Source organism: Myodes glareolus, chromosome 1 (genome assembly GCF_982192425.1).
Source record: "Myodes glareolus chromosome 1, mMyoGla1.1, whole genome shotgun sequence".
Taxonomy (NCBI): Eukaryota; Metazoa; Chordata; class Mammalia; order Rodentia; family Cricetidae; genus Myodes; species Myodes glareolus.
In genome coordinates this window covers 30035394-30055308 of record NC_142026.1, presented here as the reverse complement: position 1 = coordinate 30055308, position 19915 = coordinate 30035394, and the positions used below count along the sequence as shown (strand labels likewise).

The following is a 19915-nucleotide window of genomic DNA, read 5'->3' as shown; positions in this document are numbered from 1 at the left end:
TCTGGCTGTCACTCAGTGAAAACTTCCCTTTTACTGATACCATGCGCCTGGTCTTAGTTAAAGGGTTATCTTTGAGATCTGAACACTTCTTTGTGAAGTTGCCTTAGTTTTCAGACTCACCTTTAAATAACCTTACACATGTAGAAGACCTTTCCCACGTATAGATCCTTTAGCAGATATATAAAATCATATCCATATAACATAATACTTATCTGTAAAACTAGAGTTCAATACACTTATATCTTATAGGTACATCAATATAAATTCATATATGGCTTTTATATCTATAAGTACAGGAGTTGGGCAACGAGTAACTCTAATATCACTGCTGTTCAGAGAGTTTCAGGTCCCACCCTGGAAAAGAGGGCAAGGGTGCAGACACGGCCTGGATAGTACTTGGCACTTGACGGATGGGGAGTAAAGGGGAGGAAAACAAATCTTTGAACTGACTCACCCTCCTAAGATTTTGCCACCTGCAACTCCCTTGACTGACCGTTCCAAGTAGCCCCGCCTCATGGTTTAAAATTTGATTTATATGTGCGTACTTTGCCTACCCATATCTCTGTGCACTGCTTGTGTGCCTATTGCCCTTAGAGGCCAGAGGGGGGCATCATATCTTCTAAGACTGGTGAACAACTGTATGGGTTCGGGGAGTTACACCCAGGTTCTTTAGAAGAGCACATAGTCATGTCTCTCACCCCATCCCTCATTTTGATACAACTGAATCTCTAGACTTGTAGAAAGAAAATTATTTCACTTTGTCTAAAAAGTCATCTCCCCTTGTAAAAATATGTCAATTTATGACAAAGTATGTCCCAGTTACAAGATCTGCTGGACCTTGAAAGTGGCCAGAACAATAGATAGCAAAGCACGGCCTATCCCTAACCAAACTATGCACCGTGATACCAGAGGTATAATGTCCTTGCCAAGAATGTGATGATCATAATTATCAAGACACTTTTACTTGCAAGTAATCGGATCACAGTTTAAATGGCCTGAACCAACTTTATTATTCCACAGTGTTTTTAGAGGTATGTGTTCTAGCAAAAGGAAATGAGTGGTATAGATTGCAGAAGAGGAAACTGTGTGCATGTCACTGTATACCTAATACCTTTTTGAAACTAATCAGAGATTAGGGATGTGGGACTACACATGATACACATGCAAAAAAACAAAGCCATCCTTTATCAATGGCCACCTCCAACTAGCAAAGGGAAATCGCCCGTTTATACCATAAGTTCTCCCAAGCCAACAAAATACCTTGGAATATATCATGAAAAAAAAGATATGCAGATAAAATAAGTTAACAAATTTTTATCAACAGATGTAAAAGAAGATCTGAAACAGCAAAAAAAAAAGCAGACTAATTCAGAATAGGATTAACTCAAAGAAAAATCCTGGTAATGTTTCTCAGATGAGAAAAGAAGATATTTCACATGATGTTAAAAGAGTCTTAGCAGGTTTTTGTTTGGTTGGTTAGTTGACTGGTTGTTTTTTAGAGTCAAACAAAACCATTTTAAAATTTAAGGAGGAAAGTGCATTCTGGAGCTCAATAAGAAAATTCAGAAAAAATGGAAGAACAGCTGGGAGTGTATCTCCCAGACACTAACTTACAACGAAGCTGCTTAATCAGGAGAAAAGCCAGCCAGTGGGACAAGAATGAGAACTGAGCAGCAGATACCAGGAATTCAGAGAATTAAATACGACAAACGAGCATTTCAGTTGAGAGGCCAAATAACGGAACTAACAGCAAATGACAAGAAGACTGCCCTCCGAGGAGACACAGACATCCTTTATACTATATCCTTCAAAAATCTCTTGACAGAAACTAAAATGAAGTTGTTAACAGTGGAGGAATTAAACACTTAACGGTAGCATGGAGAAAATGAGTGTATACGTTTGGATGGTAAAGGAATTAACAAGCTGAATAAAGATTATCAAAGGTAAATTTCTTAGATTTGATTACTCCAAAGGGAAAATTACAAATGGGAAAAGATGAAGAGTTATTAGTGGAGAAATACCTGCAGAACATGCAAAACTGTTAAGAGGTAGTATGCCAAATCCTCAAGAAGCTCATAGGATCTCATTAAATATCCCTGTCTTGGTATAGAATATGAAAATGTAACTCACTAAAGAAGATATGCAAATGATAATACGCCCACAAAAATCAATGAAAACGGAAGCAAGTACTGTGTGAGACGTTCTGCCCAGAAAACCCAACAGACTTTAAAACTAGACAACATCAAGACTTGGAGACGATAGGAGAAGACCCAAACTCTCATGATCTCTTTATGCTAGTGTGAAGATTTGAAATTAGTGTCTCAAACACGTTAAAAATGAAGAGGCATATATACCGCGAGAGCCAGGCATCTTAGTCCCCGAAAGACGAGCCTCTGGGGAGAAGCCCAGTGTGGGAACATGAATGTCAGGAAAGCACTTAAAGAGTACTTAGCACAGTCTCGTTCTTAAAAAGCACGAGTTAGGAAATCTCTATCCACACGGCTGATTAAACAGAACTGTAATGTCACCAAAATAAAAACTTTTAAGTAATCATTTAAATGGGAAATGTCAGGAGGTGCCTAGAATAATGTCTAGGGCTTACTGGAAGATAAAAAAGGAAAAATAAGGAGCATGATGCCAATCCTGACGCTGGGTTCTATGCTAATTTCATGTGCAGTGATTGATGGTGGGCATGTGGAAGACTTGAGCATCACTGCTAAGACTGTCCCCTTATGGAATGACTCAGGATTCGAAGCAAGGCAATCTTCGTCTCATTGTGGTTTCCACTATTATTTTTTCAGAACAGTAATAAGAAAGGCAGCTAAGAAATGATAGATGACTATGTATGTTCATCAGTAAGGACAGATTTATAGACTCTTCAGATCCGTATAAAAGAACTGATGAAGTGATTCAGTGAACCAGAAATTCTAATTTCAGTGACTGTAAATGAGAAGATTCAGTTGAATACAGAATTTCTCTTTCTCGGTATCCAGAGCCTAATTAGTTAGGGTTTCTATTGCTGTGTGAAAATACCACGACGAAAGCAACTTGGAGAAGAAAGAGTTTATTTTGCTTAGACCTATGAGTCTATCACTAAGGGAAGACAGGGTAGAAGCATGAAGACAGGAACTAAAGCAGACACCATGGAGGAGTGCTGCTTACTGCCTTGCTCTTCATGGCTTGCTCAGTCTTTTCTTATGCACTCCAGGACCAGCACTCACAATGAACTGGGCCCCCCAAAATCAATCACTAATTAAGAAAATGCACTAAAGACTTGCCTACAAGAGCATCTTAAGAAGGCATGTTCTCAACTGAGAGTTCCTTCTCCCAACTGATCCTAGCTTATGTCAAGTGGATATAAAACTAACAAGCACAGCAGGGTTTCTGGAGATAAAACTCAGGACCTCACACATACTAAGCAGGTACTCATGAGGTAGCTGTAGCCTAGTAATCCAGCTCATTCTTCATGAAGGAGAGATAATATACCTCGGGCAGTGCATTTCCCTGATGGCAGCTGAGTCCACCAATGAAGACTGTGCTGGGCATTACAAGTCTGGGGAACTCCATCGCGAAATCAGTGTATTAACAACCAAACAGACGCTTGACTGAAGAGATCCCACACTGTGACAGGTATCTGAGACTTCAGAGGCCGTTTCTAGGGCACTTTTGAAAAACCAAGGACAAAATACACACTTCCCCATGTAGTAGAGAGGTTCTCCACTCATCCTTTGAAAGTCATGGTGTCTGTGAATCCCAAAAGAGCCCTGGGAACATAAGAAATGGGAGTGGATCATTGAGCACCCTCTTTATGGTGGCGGCAAATATTCCCATTGAAGACCGTAGACGGGAACAAAAAGCACTAGGAAGCCATCAAGCCGTATACATCAAAACGATCCAGAAACTCCGCAGCAAAGGAGCTCTGCTTCGAGTACTCACTAATTTTTTTGTCATTAAACAAATTCCTACAGTGAAAAAAAAATCCAAAAATACCATTTGATGGACTCATTAATAGAGGAAGTACAATATCTTCCTATGTCTTCCCTTGTCAATGAAAATCTTGATTTTTGTGGTCCAAATTCTCCAGAGTATGACAAATTGAGAAATTGAATCCATCAAGGGCACACTCCCTGACACTGGGTAACCAATAAGAGCAGTAATAAATGATCAGTCCTCACTGGGATGCCCATTGTATGTTTACCTGCTAGAGGAAGCTTAAAGTCTTTAGCCCTGGACAGAGTTGTGTGATATTTCATCGGGCAATTTACAAACAGCTATGAAGAAATGGGCATGACCCCAAGGATCCCAAGAGTAGGAGAAAGTGAGTTTCAAAAAAAGCTTGCATTTCTGGAACCAGTCTCAGAGAAAAATGGGTGCAATTTCTGCAGACTATCAGACTCTCCTCAAGAATGACATGCTGCTACGCTCCTAAGGGGAGTATCCTTAGTGAGTGTGCATATGTGTGCACATACATCCACACACAGAGCGAACCAACTCTTCCCCCGGTGGATATATCTGCACCACAGCTCCTTCATTTACGGCTTAGAGAACATTGTGAAAGAGGGGCCACAAAGATTGCAAGAAGAGTCTGACTTCCAGAAAGTCTGCTGTGAAGCAGTCTGTTCTGCAAAAATGAAAGCGGAACAATGGCAAAATCAATGGACATACAGATGTGGAAGGGGGGCGACTGCACAAGGTCCTATCCCCAATCAAAGAGCAGGACAAAAGACTGCTGGGAGAGGGAGGGTTAGCCTATGGTGGAGAACATAGAGTGGGAGGTGGATTTGATCAAACCATATTGCATACATTTATGAGATTATATATATATATAATACACACACGCACACACACACATATATGTATATATATCATCAAAATAGCATTAAAATCTACAAGTGTTAGATGATGACTATCACTTACTGGAAGGTGAAAACACAAGGCAAAGAACCCTATGTCCAGACTGATTCTGGATCTTATTTTTAAAAAATAATTCTGAAGGTTTGCAACTACATGTACTATTTGTGAAGTAATAAGAAACATACAAAACTCTTAGGAGCATTAAAAAAAAAAGACAGAGGTTGAGTACAAGAATGAGCAAAATGAAACTGAGTTTCTTACTGTGTTTCTCACTCTGTTTCCAAAAACGATGCAGGTTGGTGATTATGTACAAGAACGTCAGTGGTGCACACGCAAATCAAGAAGCAATATTTTTAAGTCGCACAATTGCAATTATGTGTAAGTGGTCAAAAGAGTCAGTTGGCACAACAGAAAAGAAAATGACGAAGGAAAATAACAGCCCACAGCTCAGCAAGGAATAACATCATTGTCCACACACCTGGCCTCTCTGGAGCAGGCTTCCTTAGGCCACCAACCAGCTCCGAAATCATGGCATGGAAACTCTTTGCTATGAATGTTCAGTCTTATTTTAACTCGTATTTTAATCTGTTTCTTTATCTATGTGTTGTTTCACGTTTTTTACCTTTTTTTCTTTCTGTATATCTTTTCTGCTATCTCTACTGCTGACTGGTAGGTTCCTGACTTTTGGCCCCAGGCATATGCCTGTCTTTTTCCTCTTGTTCTTTTCCCTTCTCTCTTCTTTGACCTAGATTTCTCCTCCCAATTATCCTCTCTGCCCACCCACCCTCCCCATCCTATCTTCTACTGCCTAACTATTGGTTACCCAGCATTTTATTAGACCAGTCAGGTGCCTTAGGCAAGAAAGGAGAAAGAAATGCAACATATCTTGACATAATTAGACAATGCAGCATAAACAAATGTAACACATCCTTCCATTGTTAGCAAAGGCAGCAGAAACAAAGGTAACAGAGCTTCACACAGTTAAAGTCATATCCTGTAGCATGAACAAACCAACACATCTTTATAATATTATATTATATATAATTATATTATAAATATATGATATATTTATACTATATTTATATTTGTATTATAAATATATACTATATTTATAATAATATAATAATATTCCACAACACCTCTCTTCACGGTCTAACGGAGAGATAGCATACCTTGGTAATAGGCTTTCCCTGGTGGCAGTTGATCCCACCCACGAAGACAATATTGGGCATCAGAGGTCTGGGGACCTCCAACATAAAGTCAGTGCGTAACAGCCAAATGGACACTTGACTGAAGAGGTCAGATGCAGTCACCGGGGTCTGGAGAACTTCAGAAGCAATATCTGTAGCAGTTTTGAAAAAACTGGGACAAACTATATGCTCCCCAAAGTAGGAGAGGTGGTTCTTCACTCTCTCCATGAAAGTCATGGTGTCTGTGAGTCTCAAGAGACCCCTGGGAACATAAGAAGGAGGACTGGGGCACTGGGCGCCCTCTTCAAGATAGTGACAAAATATTCCTCTGCCAAAGACCACGGACGGGAGAGACAAGTACTTGGCAACAGTCAAGCCACACATATCGAAAGGATCCAGAAACACAGCATCGAAAGAACTCTGCTTCAAGTTCTCCACTAACTTCTTGTCTTTAAACAAATCTCTGCAGTGTGAAAACACTAATTCAAAAAAACCTTCGGCTGGACTCTTTAGGAAAAGATTAATTCCCTCTGGCTGAGCTTTCCATTGAGCATTAAGAAAAACCATGAACTCTCGGTTAAAATCCTCTATGGTGTGAGAAATTGAGTAAGTCTTCACTGTAAAATTCACAGATTTCCCCAGCTGCCAACTCACCTCTGGCACGACTACCACCACCTCATGTCCATTGTGGATGAGCTTCTCCACAACCGACTGCATGGTGAACCAGTGGCTCCCATCCATGGGCACCACCAGCAGCTTGCCTGCCTGGGCAAAGCCAGAGGCCAGCAGCAGACACACACACAGAGGGAGGGAGGCTGGGAAATCAGCAGGAGCCATGGGAGAAGCTCAGCCTGAGGCAATCCAGCCACTGAGAAGGTGATCTCTTCTGATGAAGGAGGAAGTATGACTGAGTTAAATCTGCTCCCACAAGAGGGCGTGTACTTGCACTATTAAGAAACAACAATCCCTGACAGTGATTTACTTGGGAGAACAGTATTAAGTGGTCAAATATTATGAGGCACACTTGCTTGTTTTCCAGATAGGATCTTCTTTCTGGGCAGAATCAAGCAATGTGAGTTTCGAAATAGTTACGAAGAAATATACCGAAAGCTAAAGAGTGTAAAAGTTTTCACTAAAGGAAGGAAGTTTCAAAAAAATCTTACATTTCTAGAGTAGTTCTCAAAGCAAAAGCAGACTGTGTTCCCAAGGGATTGGCTGCCTGCTGCTGGGTCAAAGCCTAAGGGGAGGGTCCTTAGCCCGGTTCTAATAACAGAAAGTGGTTAGAAACAGCTCTGCCAGATGAGCAATGCTGCTGTCTTGACGCATGTGCAGTAGAATTTTTGTTCCACTTCCCAGCACTGTGTTCTCTGAATTGCTGACATATTGTGACCAGCATCTGCATGGACCCCTCCAGGGATTTAAGGCAAGGGGACCACCATTCCTGCTACAATGTACCCCTGGATGCATCTGATGCTGTAGACAGCCCATATTCTATACAGAGGCTGGGACCTAGGTCTTGTTCCTTGTCAGTTACCTGGGACCTTCTCCACAGATCCATGGATTTGTCTCCCTTGTCGCTGCTGCATCTGGGGGTTTGTTTCCCCGTTGTGGTTACAAAGAATGCTGCTGCCACCCACACCTCATGCATGGTTTTCTCCTAGGAATTGGTTTCAAGTGCTTTCCCTGTGCATCCAGGATTAAGACAGCTCACTCAGAATGAAACTGTGATGTTCATTGTTGAGAAGCATCAGGCAGCTCTACACGGGGCTGTATCAATTTATCTTCTCACCAGGCCTATGTTAGTCTCTGGTCTCCACATAGACTCTCAAGCTATTTTCCCCCTCTTGCTGCTTCGGTTTGGGTTTTGTTTTGTTTTTGTCTTCATGATGGTGTGGGTAGCATCTTATAGTTCCTACTTGCCTTTCTGTAACCATGCCCACGTCCTGCCTGATCTTGCCAAGACAAGAAAGCAAGGCTTAATTTTGAAAGGCCTAACACGGGAGTCTCTAATCTTCAGAGACAACCTTGTCTCTTTTTGAATGGACTGAAAATCTCTCATTCACCAAACACACCCCAGAGTGAGATAAAAATGCTACCCATTATCGCCTTTGCCTTTGAGCACAGAGTCCAACCGGAATAGCTGCTCTACCTAGAGAGGCGTTTGTTGAGCTGAATAGACTTTGGGTCTGGTTAATTTTGGTACAAGAGGAATTTTTTGTATTTATTTGCAAGTACATTTGAAAAATAAAGTTCATTTCATTTTTTTAGAAACAGGTATAACTCACTTTATATTATGTATTTCTTTGATTTTTAAAAAATTATTATTTATGTGTATGTTTGTTTTGCCTCCATGAATGTATGTGGAACATGTGTGTAGTATCCATGGAGACCAGAAGAGCTCCCTGGACCCAGAGTTACTGTGACAATCTGTGATGTGGGTTCTGGGAATTAAGCCTGGCTCTCCTAAAAAACTGCCTATATTCTAACTACTGAGTTATATCTCTAGTGACAGAAATTACTTTAAATAATTCTAAGGATTAGGAAAGATTGTGGATATTTTGCTTATTTTAATATTTAGCATATTTTCAATTCTGATAGGTTTTGAAAATGTTATTGTTTAATGGAATGCATATTTTACTTGATAAAGAACTATATTCATTTTATAAAAATAAATTAATATGTATATCTTGATATTTTATCCTGTAATTGTTTTAAAGATAAGCAACACTTTTTGAAACTCTGAATATGCCAGTTAAGAATTAAAACACACAGGTCTACACTGTAAAACACACAGACAGAGAGCAACGAAGTGTTTGACCATAATTCACTTGAATCCTATTTTAAACAGCTTACAGCAGCAGCACATTCCAGATTTTCCTACAGCCTGTTGTAGGGTTTATGCTGGTGTGATAAGCACCACATAAAAGCTCCCTTTTTCCTTTTTTCCCATGAAAAGCATCCTGGGGAGGAAAGGGTTTATTTCAGCTTTCCATTTCCTGCCACACTACATCACTGAGGGAAGGCAGGGTAGGAACTCCAGGTAAGAACCTAGGGGCAGGAACTGATGCAAAAGTCCTGTATGGATGCTGTTTACTCGCTTGTTCTTCATGACTTGCTCAGCCTACTTTCTGATGCAATTCAGAACCACCTGACTAGGGCTGGCACAGCTTCCATGGTATGAATCCTCCCACATCAATCACTAATTAAGGAAATGCACACAAGCTGGCCCACAGCCAATTTTAAGAAAATAACTTCTCAATTGCAGTTCCCTCTCTTCAGATAATGTATGGTAGGAAGTAGACACTACCAATCCGAATAGAGATCCATAGCCCAAAAGGGAAAATAAGTGGTATAATAATAATGGAGTCTTTAGCATGTTACATGGGTACATGAGAAATCTTCTAAACTAATAAAGAATCTTAATAATATAGTCATATAGAACATAAAATAACAAATGTATACTTCAACTACCAATAACTACCTCAAAATTAAAATGAAATAGCCTGTATACCGTAGCTTTCAAATAACAAAAAACTAAGAAATACATTTTAATGATGAAGATAAAATTTGTGCAAATGTTCAATTTAAGAATAAAATTTTGTTAATGGAATAAAATATGTAAAATATGGTATGTTTTCCTGACTAAGAAGACAATATTAGATCACATCCACCAAAATGAAGTTATATCCCTTTGTGACTTCTGACCACATCAAGAACCCCAAATACCTTCAATGCACCTTCTCACATTCAGAGGAAGATCATGTCTTCTCCCCTTTCTAAAGAGCTGAGACAAAACTACAATGTTCCATCAATGCCCATTCGAACGGATGATGAAGATCACTTTGTCCTATGGCACTACAAAGGCCAGCAGATTGGCAAAGTGGTCCAAGTGTCCAGGAAGAATTACGTCACCTACATTGAACGGGTGCAGCTAGGAAAAGCTAATGTCACAACTGTCCATGTAGACATCCACCCCAGCAAGTTGGGTATCACCAGGATAAAGCTGGACAGAGACCACAAAAAAGATATGAGAAAAGAAAGTCAAGTCTCAGCTATTAGGAAAGAAGAAGGGCAAATACAGAGAAGAAATGATTGAGAAGATGCAGGAGTAGGGGCATCTCATACGGTTTTCTTTAAAGACTGCATAAGAGAAAAAAGAAAAGAAGACACTACCAAAAGATGCCAGTATTTCTCCATTTAATGAAAACATTTAATGCAATATGCACACAGACCTAATGTGTGTTTGATTTGTAGAGCTCAACAATAACAGTTTTCAAGGGTTTATTTTTCATTTGAGTACCATGTGACTGTATGGGTGTGTGCAGGTGTGTGCTGGTGCCCAGAGGGCAACATCAGGAGTTAGGCTCCTGCAGCAGAAGCTCCAGGTGGTTGTGAGCAGCCTGGCATGGCTGCTGGGAACCAACCCTGGGTCCTCTGCAAAAGCAGCACCAGCTCCCACTGCTGAGCTGTCTCTCCAGCCTCAGCAACACAATTTTTAAGTTTTAAGGAAGAATATATTAAGGGAATCACCAACATAATTCAGAAATTAGTAAGTATGGGATCTATACTAAAACCTGCCACAGAGGAAATCAATGGAAAGACAGTGTTGGTGTAGGAGGTCCTTCTGTCTTTGTGTTACTTTCATTGGTTAATAAAGAAACTGTTTGGGGACCTTGAGAGAGCAGAACTTAGGTAGGCATCGAAAATTCAAGGGAATACTGGGAGGAAGAGAGCCAAGTGAGAGAGAGATGCCATGGATCCACCAGAGACAGACACTGGGAATTTTACCTGTAAGACACTGCCATGTGGTAATGCACAGATTAATAGAAATGGGTTAAATTAAGATGTAATAATTAGTCAATAAGAAACTACAGCTAATGGGCCAAGCAGTGATTTAATTAATACAATTTCTATATGGTTGTTTTTGGGGCTGAGCTAGCCAGGCGACTGGGACAAACAATCGAGCCCTCTTTGCAACAACTGGTGCCAACGTGATGGACTATATCCACTTAAAAACCTGAGATAGCTTAATTTAAACACAAAAACACAGAGTTTAACACAGCTTTTTGCTGTTTACTGGTGGCATGCCACAGCTCCCTTAAGAGAGATTTTCCTGACTCAGCTGCAGAAGACAAAAAGCAGCAGTTTTGAAATGCTGGCTCTCTGGGCTGTGCTGCCAGCATGACCTCTGGCTCTTTGATGAGACAGAGCATTTGGATGGGGTTTGTGAACAGCATGCTACAACTTGCCTAATGGTGACATGGACAGTTGTGTGCCTGGAAGTGGGACGGTGTGCTTGGTTCTCAGTGGGCTAGCAGCCCTGCCATGCTGGAACAGGCAGGACTAGCAGGAAGTACCATATTACCCCTAATAATGGTGCAGCTTAAGTTTTTAAGAAGCGCTTAGCATTTCAAGAAGTGCTCCTGCACAGTAAAGAATTACAAATTCACAATAGGACATATTCAGATATAAAAGACCTCTAAATTAGTCACAGTGTTGAATAAATGTACGTAGGCTTGGAGGACAAACAAAAAAGTGTATAGAGAATCATAAAATAAAATTAGTGCTTTAAAAAAGGGAGGTAAGATCCTTAAAGAAATAGAGTACAGATAGTCATAGATTAAAGGAATAAAAATAATAAAATGAATATTAAAAACTAACAGAGTACAAATAAACCATGTAAAGATGGAAAATTCACAGAGAGTCTGGGTTATGTATATTATTATGTTTTCTTTGAATTATTTCACTGTGAAGGGGCTAAGTACAGAGAGACATTTCATTGTATGGGCTGCTAAGCTAAACCAGCATGTATAGTATATTATATAGGTATCTTGACTTCAAAATTTGGGTCTAAGGATATGGTACTTTGGAAAAGAGGTTCTTCTTTTGTTTTCACAGAAGATGAGAACCTGTGGATTGCTTCTAGACAAATATGGTTTGATAGCCACTTGCCCCTGAAAGTTTGCCGTGAACACCCTCAAAAAATTACTTCACCCAACTCCTGCCTGAGATAAACCTAGCACACAGGATATACCATGAAAGACCTGATTAACAGTGTCCCCAAAAAGCAGGAAGCAGTATGGACAAAACGATGCTCATATTCCCAAATATTGTTTATAAATGTTCTTTTACATTTAAAGGGAGGTATGATATAGATATGAATAATTTGAATTGGTATGAATGTTGGTTTATTGATACAAATTTAAGGTCAACTTTGTTATATGTATATTTCTGCTCTTGATTAAGGTATTGTGAATGTGTATTTCATTTAAAATGTAATGTATAATTAAGAAACATAGGTTAATAGATAATCATCTGTAATAGTCAAGTTTGTAGTCATGTTAGTTAGATTTTCTAGATGTACAGAGAAGTATTTCAGATGGACAGGGATTCTTCAGATCTTTGAGAGACCATCAGAATATGACATTTAAAATATTTAAGAGTTTAGGACTTTTCGTGACAATTAGACACATCTGCTCCTGACAGCACCAATCTACTTCAAGAGGAAGATGGGAATCAAAGAGGCACCATAGCCATTTGGGCAAGAAACTGCTCTTGCCTGTACTGCCTCACTGGACACAAAGAACCCACACAGAGAGGATTGCTGAACTTGCCTAAAGGTGAGATGGTCCTTCAGGGTTCCTGCTTCATGAAAGAGTCTGCGAGACAGTCTGCAGCACACAGAAGAAAGTGACTAAACTGTCTTTGAAATTTCCTGCTTCATGGAAATGTCTGCTGAATACTATGGGCCTGTAGGCTGAAGATGGATGTCCCAATGGTACAGAGGAACTTTGGGTCACTGTCCAGGCAGCATGATGTCTCTGTCAATTCTAGAGTTTTGGAATTTGCTTACAATGCACTTCCTGGAGTCTTTGATGGAGCTGAAGAATTTATAGTTATAGTTATAGTTTTCCTTAGTTATGATAATAGATAAAGTAGATATAAATATTGTAACTGTAATTCCTGTATGATAACTGTTTGTTATATGTAATTACACTATGTTAAAGCCTTCCTTTTTATTTAAACATAAAAGAGGAAATGGTGTAGGAGGTCCTTCTGTCTTTGTGTTGCTTTCATTGGTTAATAAGGAAACTGCTGTGGGCCCTTGAAAGGGCAGAACTCAGGTAGGCAGGGAAATGAAACAGAATTCTGGGAGGAAGAGAGCCTGGGACTAACAAGTGGGGATTCTTTGAAACACAGACTTATCCATGAGTGTTGCAAACCTGAAAGGCTGGAAGCCGGCAGAAACAAAATGAAAAAGTAAGACCTGATAAAGACAAGTTGAATGACCGTCAATGAAGTGTGAAATCCTTCCTATAACAGAGTTAGTAAATAGCAGTTGTCATTCAACAGCAACTAAACTTACACATATACACAGTGTAGGATCAAGTTTTCAGAAAAAATATTGTCAGTCTTAGAGGAATTTAAAATGCTCATATATGAGATGCTGTAAACATTCTGATATCTTAGTCTTGGAATCAGCCATATATGATAAAATTTAGATAGTTTTAAAGAAAAAGTTACCATTTAAAATGAAGGGAAAAGTTAACTGACCCAAAATAGAAACCATGCCAAATGAAAGATGAACAACCATAGAGCCTGAGTGATCGCTCAGCAGTTAGGATAACTGGCTGCTTTTCCAGAGGACCCAAGTTCAATTCATAGCACCCACATGGCTGCTCAAAGCCATAGGTAACTCCAGTTTCAGGTATCCAACGCCCTCTTCTGGTTCTTATGGGTACTGCATGAATGAGGTACCCAAACTTAAAGGCAAAACACTTTACACACACACACACACACACACACACACACACACACACACAAAATTAGAGGATAAATGGCTAACTGAAAAGATCAGCACATATTTGAATATAACCAAGTGTTAATATTTCTGAACTCGAGAGGCTGCTAGCAATTAGAAAAAAGAATAAAAGAATGTCAATGTGTAATTTACCATAGAGAAAACGCAAATGGCCCAACTGTATACTGAAACAGTTAGTAAATATTGAAACAGCTACATGGAATTTTTAATCACCAAAATTAAGAAAACGTTAATATTTGGACAACATGCGGCATAGATGAGTGCACAGAAAAATGAGAACTCTCACATACAGCTGATGAAACGCTGAAGTTTGCTCTGAGGTTTGAAAGCAATTATCTAAATGCACTAAAATGTAGCATGTGCACAGCTAGACCCAGCCACTCTGCTCGTGGGTCTCTGTGCTGCTGAGATAATAGCACGGTTAGGAAATGCTCTGTGCTTAAGAAAGGACTAAGGAACCAGGTCATGGTGGCACAAGCCTTTAGTCCCAGCATTTGGGAGGGAGAGGCAGGCAGATTTCTAAGTTCAGGGACAGCCTGGCTTACAGAGTGAATTCCAGGGCTACACAGAGAAACCCTGTATCAAAAAAAGAAAACAGAAAGAAAGGAAGGATTAAGGATGATTGGCCCCATCTGGAATTAAATATACATCAGTATTTGTGTGTTAGAAGGACATTTAAAACAACTCACATGTCATCTGAGGGTAGGGAAGAAGTTGGAGAGGAAAGAGTGTGGGTGGATTTGGTCCAAACACATTTTACACATGCCTGACAGTCTCAAAAAAAAAACTGCAGAAAGAAGTTCTGAGAGAATAGGATACATCTAGTGTTGTGATGCAAATTACTTGCTGGAAAGTGAAAACGGACAGTGAAGATCCTGTATTCAGGGTGACACCTCGTCTTATTTTAAGAAAATTGTTCTGAGTGTTTATAACTACACATGCTAATCATGCAATAACCCCACAAAACTGAGGACACAAATTTCCTTTTACCCTTAAAGAATGATGAGGAGGATGAGAATGAACGAATGAAACTTTATTTCTTACTGTACTTATCACTGTATTTTTAATAATAAAAATAAAGGCAGCATGGAGATTCTGAGAATGTCCGTAGGCCACACGCCTATCAGTAAGCAAGGATTACAAGCCGCACTAGTTCATAATCTTATGTGATTGGTCAAAGATTGTGTTGAACAAACTGAAATGACAATTGCAGAACTGAAAGAAAACTGAAAATGACAGGTATGAGTGACAGCCCATAGCTCAGTAAGGGATAACTTTATTATCCAAAGCCAGGTCTCTTTAACATGCTGAAGGAGAGGAGAGACAACATACCATAGAGAGCGGCTTTCCCTGGTGGCAGTTGATCCCGCCAACGAAGAAAATATTGGGCATCACAGGTCTGGGGACCTCCAACATAAAGTCAGTGCGTAACAGCCAAATGGACACTTGACTGAAGAGGTCGGTCGCAGTCACTGGGGTCTGGAGAACTTCGGAAGCAATATCTGTAGCAGTTTTGAACAAACTGGGGCAAAATACACGCTCCCCCATGTAGGCGAGGTGGTTCTTCACTCTCTCCATGAAAGTCATGGTGTCTGTGAGTTTCAAGACATCTCTGGGAACATAAGAAGGAGGGCTGGGGCACTGGGCGCCCTCTTCAAGATAGTGACAAAATATTCCCCTGCCGAAGACCACGGACGGGAGAGACAAGTACCTGGCAACAGTCAAGCCGCACATATCGAAAGGATCCAGAAACACAGCATCAAAAGAACTCTGCTTCAAGTACTCCACTAACTTCTTGTCGTTAAACAAATCCATGCAGTGTGAAAACAGTAATTCAAAGAAACCTATGCCTGAACTCGCTAGTAGAAAAGTCATTAACTCTGACTGAGGATTCAATTGAGCATCAAGGAAAACCTTGAACTCCCGGTTTAAATCCTCCAGAGTGTGAGAAATTGAGTATGTCTTCACTGTAAAATTCAGGGATTTTCCCAGTTGCCAACTCACCTCTGGCACGACTACCACCACCTCATGTCCATTGTGGATGAGCTTCTCCACAACTGACTGCATGGTGAACCAGCGGTTCCCATCCATGGGCACCACCAGCAGCCTGCCTGCCTGGGAAAAGCCAGAGGCCAGCAGCAGACACACACACAGAGGGAGGGAGGCTAAAAAACCTGCAGGAGCCATGGGAGAAGCTCGGCCTGAGGCAATCCAGCTGCTGAGAATCTGGGCTCTTCTGATAAAGGAGGAAGTGGGACTGAGTTAAAACTGTTCTATAAATAGGGTGTGTATTGCCACCATTAAGAAACAACAATCCCTGACAATGATTTACTTGGGAGTACAGTAATAAATGGTCAAATATTAAGAGGTCCTCTTGCTTGTATTCCAGATAAGATCTTTTTATTGGGCAGAGTCAGGCAACATGAGTTTAGAAATAGTTACAAAGAAATATACCTGACCCTAAGGAGTCCAAAAGTTTTCACCAAAGGAAGCAAGTTTCAAACAATCTTGCATTTCTAGAGCAGTTCTCAAAGCAAAAGCAGACTGTGTACTCATAGGATTTGCTGTCAGCTGCTGGGTCAAAGCCTGGCGGGAGTGTGCTTAGCCTGGTTCTGCTCACAGACACCTGTTAGAAACAACTCAGCCAGATGAGCAATGCTGCTGCCTTGGCGCATGTGCAGTAGAATTCTTGTTCCACTTCCCAGCACTGTGTTCTCTGAATGGCTGACATAGGGTGACCAGCATCTGCACGGACCACTCCAGGGACTGAAAGGAAGGTGACCACCATTCCTGAACAATGTACCCCTGGATGCTTCTGACGCTGTACACACCCCATAATATTCTATGGAGAGGCTGGGAGCTAGGTTGACCTCCTTGTCAGTTACTCAAGGACCTTCTCCACAGATCCATGGATTTGTCTATGCTGTCACTGCTGCACCTGCGGGCTTGTTTCCCCCTTGTGGTTACAGAGAATGCTGCTGCCACCCACACCTCTTGCAGGGTTTTCTCCTAGGAATTGGTTTCAAGTATTTTCCCTGTACATCCAGGATTAAGACAGCTCACTCAGAAGGAAACTGTGATGTTTACTGCTGAGAGCATCAGACAGCTCTACACAGGGCTGTATCACTTTATCTTCTCACCAGGCCTATGTTAGTCTCTGGTCTCCACATAGACTCTCAAGCTATTTTTCCCTCTTGCTGCTTCAGTTTGGGTTTTGTTTTGGTTTTGTCTTCATATTGGTGTGGGTAGCATCTTATAGTTCCTACTTGCCTTTCATAACCATGCCCACGTCCTGCCTGATCTTGCCAAGACAAGAAAGCAAAGTTTAATTTTGAAAGGCCTAACATGGGAGTCTCAAATCTTCAGAGACAGCCTTGTCTCTTTTGAATGGACTGAAAATCTCTCATTCACCAAACACACCCCAGTGTGTGATAAAAAGGCTACCCATTATTGCCTTTGCCTTTGAGCACAGAGTCCAACCGGAATAGCTGCTCTACCTAGAGAGGCGTTTGTTGAGCTGAATAGACTTTGGGTCTGGTTAATTTTGGTACAAGAGGAATTTTTTGTATTTATTTGCAAGTACATTTGAAAAATAAAGTTCATTTCATTTTTTTAGAAACAGGTATAACTCACTTTATATTATGTATTTCTTTGATTTTTTAAAAATTGTTATTTATCTGTATGTGTGTTTTGCCTCCATCTATGTATGTGGAACATGTGTGCAGTATCCATGGAGACCAGAAGAGCTCCCTGGACCCAGAGTTACCGTGACAACCTGTGATGTGGGTGCTGGGAATTAAGCCTGGCTCTCCTAAAAAACTGCCTATATTCTAACTACTGAGTTATATCTCCAGTACCACAAATTACTTTAAATAATCATAAGGATGAGTAAAGATTGTGGATATTTTTGCTTATTTTAATATTTAGCATATTTTAAATTCTGATAAGTTTTCAAAGCTTTATTGTTTAATGCAATGCATATTTTACTTGATAAAGTACTATATGCATTATATACATATAAATTCAAATGTATGTCTTGATATTTTATCCTATTATTGTTTTGAGGAAAAGCAACATCTTTTGAAACTCTGAATATGCCAGTTAAGAATTAAAACACACAGACCTACACGGTAAAATACACAGAGAGAAAGCAACGAACTGTTTGACCATAATTCACTTGAATCCTATTTTAAACGGCTTACAGCAGCAGCACATTCCAGGCTTATCCTACAGCCTGTCTTAGGGTTTATGCTGGTGTGATAGAACATCATGACGAAAAGTATCCTGGGGAGGAAAGGGTTTATTTCAGCTTTCCATTCCCTGCCATACTACCTCACTGAGGGAAGGCAGGGTAGGAACTCCAGGCAGGAACCTAGGGGCAGGAACTGATGCAAAAGCCCTGTATGGATGCTGTTAACTGGCTTGTTCCTCACGACTTGCTCAGCCTACTTTCTGATGCAATTCAGAACCACCTGACTAGGACTGGCACAGCCTCCATGGCCTGAGTCCTCCCACATCAATCGCTAATTAAGAAAATGTACCACAGGCTTGCCCACAGCAAACTTAGAACAGTAGCATTCAGTTGTGGTTCCTTCTTCTCAGATAACGTGTGGTAGCAAGTAGACACAACCAAAGAGAAGAGAGGTGCATAGCCCATGAAGAAAATAAATGATATAATAATGGTTGGGTCTTTGCAAGTTATATGTGTACATTAGAAATCTTCTAAACTAATAAAGAATCTTAATAATATGGCCATAAAGAACATAAATGGACAAAAGTATACTTCAGCTATCAATAACTACCTCAAAACCAAAATAAACTAGCCTGTATACCGTAGCTTTAAAATAACAAAACTTAGAAATACATTTTAGTATTGGAGATAAAATTTGTCCATAATGTACAATTTTAAGTACAAAATTTTCTTAATGGAATAAAATAAAATCTAAATAGGTAAAACAGGGTGCATCTTTCTGACTAAGTAGACAATAACAGATTACAGCCACCAAAATGAAGTTCAGTCCCTTTGTGACTTATGACTGAAGCAAGAACAGCAAACATCTTCAATGCACATTCGCACATTCCGAGGAAGATCATGTCTTCTCCCCTTTCCACAGAGCTGAGACAGAAGAACAATGTTCCAACTAGACCCTTTCGAGAGGATAATGAAGTTCAGGTTGTCCGAGGAGAGTACAAAGGCCAGCAGATTGGCAAAGTGGTCCAGGTGTACAGGAAGAAATACGTCACCTACATTGAACAGGTGCAGCTAGGAAATGCTAATGGCACAACTGTCCATGTGGGCATCCACCCCAGCAAGGTGGGTATCACCAGGATAAAGGTGGGCAAAGACCACAAGAAGATCCTGGAAAGAAAAGCCAAGTCTCGACAAGTAGGAAAGGAGAAGGGAAAATACACGGAGGGAATACTGAAAAGATGCTGAAGTAGGGGTGTCTCATACAGTTTTCATTAAAGACTGCATAAGAAAAAAAAGAAGACACTATCAAAAACATGCCAGTATTTCTCCACTTAACATAAAGAGTTAATGCATTATACACACATCCCGAATGTGTGTTTGATTTGTAGAGCTCAAGGGTTTACTTTTAATTTGAGTACCATGTGACTGTATGGGTGTGTGCAGGTGTGTGAAGATGCCCAGAGGGCAACATCAGGAGTTAGGTTCCTGCAGCAGAAGCTCGAGGTGGTTGTGAGAAGCCTGGCTTGGCTGCTGGGAACCAACCCTGGGTCCTCTGCAAAAGCAGCACCAGCTCCCACTGCTGAGCTGTCTCTCCAGCCTCAGCAACACAATTTTAAAGTTTTAAGGGAGAATATATTAAGGGAATCACCAACACAATTTGGGAATTAGTAAGCGTGGGATCCATACTACAACCTGCTGCAGAGGCAATCAATGGAAACACAGGGTTGTCTGTGAGTGTGGTGAAGCTCAAAGGCTGGAAGCAGACAGAAACAAACATGGAAGAGTAAGACCTGATAAAGACGTGTTGAATGACCATCAATGAAGCGTGACGTCCTTCCTCAAACAGAGTTAGTACAT

The 19915-nt window shown here is 40.5% G+C and overlaps 4 pseudogenes; 2 read left to right on the top strand and 2 right to left on the bottom strand.

Annotated features, from left to right (window-relative positions):
* Window positions 1-2575: 2575 nt before the first annotated feature.
* LOC148123284 (UDP-glucuronosyltransferase 1A8 pseudogene) lies at window positions 2576-4795 on the bottom strand (annotated as a pseudogene).
* A 4924-nt stretch (window positions 4796-9719) lies between these two features.
* LOC146896127 (large ribosomal subunit protein uL24 pseudogene) lies at window positions 9720-10156 on the top strand (annotated as a pseudogene).
* Window positions 10157-15165: 5009 nt separating this feature from the next.
* Window positions 15166-16068, bottom strand: LOC148123283 (UDP-glucuronosyltransferase 1A7 pseudogene; annotated as a pseudogene).
* A 2805-nt stretch (window positions 16069-18873) lies between these two features.
* On the top strand, window positions 18874-19303 carry LOC146896126 (ribosomal protein uL24-like pseudogene; annotated as a pseudogene).
* The last annotated feature ends 612 nt before the right edge of the window (window positions 19304-19915 follow it).